This window comes from Calonectris borealis, unplaced genomic scaffold (genome assembly GCF_964195595.1).
Source record: "Calonectris borealis unplaced genomic scaffold, bCalBor7.hap1.2 HAP1_SCAFFOLD_45, whole genome shotgun sequence".
NCBI classification, from domain to species: Eukaryota; Metazoa; Chordata; class Aves; order Procellariiformes; family Procellariidae; genus Calonectris; species Calonectris borealis.
The window spans coordinates 899,815-901,389 of NW_027441457.1; the positions used below are offsets into that span (position 1 = coordinate 899,815).

Consider the following 1,575-nt stretch of genomic DNA (forward strand, 5'->3'; position numbering starts at 1 on the left):
AAGGCGGCCACCTCTGAATACCAGGATGAACGACAACTCGTAAGCTTGGCAGAGAGTGGGCACCTTTTCTTGCCCTGGTATGTCTCTGGAGGGGCAGGTTGGGATAAGCACCTCCCCTCCCCTGCCCTCCCCCGAGCAGCTGAGGCTTTGGTACAGGGACACCCTGGGTCAGTGGGTGCTGTGCTGCCATGAGCTGCCGGGAAGCGTGGGCGTCAGGCAGCTCTCCGGGCAACGCTGATTCCTTCGGGGGCTGCCATTTCCCCTTTGCCCTCTGCCTCCCTAAAGAAAAGGCTTCCCCAGGGGGTGAACAAACGTGGCTGCTTCTGGGGAAAGCCTCACCGAGGGGTGAACTTGTAAAACAAGGCTGGGGCCAGGGCGTGCTGAGGGGGCAGCTGTCCTGCAGGCAGCGGGAGAGGCCAGGAATGACGCTGTCTGCTCAGCACGCTCAGGGCGCTCCACATCTGAAGGACACCATGGGTTTGGGCTTCTTGCTGCAGCTTTATTAAACTACAGCCATTTTCCTGAGGAAAGCTGCACCTCCGCCTGCCTTAGCAGCACCAGCAGCACAGTGCTCGCAGGGTGCGTCCTCATCTTGGCTGCTCCCTCGGAGAGCCCAGCAGGAGGACAGTCTGAGCTATCAGGGAACGGATGGAGGGGTCGCTGTCTTTCTCCAAGGTCTGAAGGGCTGCGACAGGAAGAAACAGAGCCCAGATGAACCGCCGTGTCTGCGCAGGAATGGCCCAAACGCCCCCGAAGCGTTTCCCTGGAGCAGGGCACGGCATGGCAGCTACCTGCCCAGGCTCTGTCCCCTGCCCCACCAGCCCCTACTCACCGCTGCAGATCTCAGACAGCTTCTCCCTGCTTTGGTCCCTCAGGGGCCGCACGGCAAGCCCTAGGCACAGAGCGTCGTCAGACCCCTGCCCCCCAGCATGCTCCCAGCAGCACAGCCCCCGGCCCTGCCGGCTGGGCTGCACGCCCTCCTGCCCCTGGTCAGGGCTGACCCCAGGGAAGACCAGTGGCCGAGGGGGTGGGACTGAGCAAGGCGGCCACCAAGCCCACCTGCGTGGGCAGCCAGGGCTGGGAGGGGGAGGCCAAGGCCCTGCACGGGGGGGCCGGGGCTCTGGCAGCCACAGGGCTGCTCCTTGCTGCCAGCGCAGCGGCAGGGAGTGGGGCCAGGCTGCCAAAAGAGGGACCCCGGGGGCTGTGGCTCACCAATGAACCTCACGGCCGCCTCTCGCAGGGTGGCCTGAGCGTCCTTCAGGTATGGCAGGCTCTGATGACAGTATTCTTCAGCCCTGCTCCTGTCCTGCGCCAGCTGGAGAGAGCACGAGGGTATGGGCATGTCACAGTCCCTGCCCAGTTGGCCGGACCAGTCCCTCCTCCCAGCACCCCCTTTCCCCTTCCCCCCCAGGCCGTTCCCCTCTCCCGGCCAGGAGCCCTGTGGGAGTGAGTTTGAGAGAGAGCCACAGGCAGAGGGGTCCCACGGGTGCTGAGACCCCTCCATCCCACTGCAAGGCCCAGGTGGGCCTCAGTCCCCAGGCCCTGGGGCTTGTCCTCACCAAGCACTCTCCAATC

General features: G+C 64.8%; 1 long non-coding RNA gene across 1 annotated transcript; it reads right to left on the bottom strand.

Moving 5' to 3' along the window:
- Positions 1–506: 506 nt before the first annotated feature.
- On the bottom strand, positions 507–1,316 carry LOC142076390 (uncharacterized). Its single transcript, XR_012671181.1, has 3 exons — positions 1,213–1,316; positions 833–892; positions 507–685 (listed from the first exon to the last, which is right to left on the bottom strand). It is a non-coding gene; the product is annotated as an uncharacterized LOC142076390 (long non-coding RNA).
- Positions 1,317–1,575: the final 259 nt, after the last annotated feature.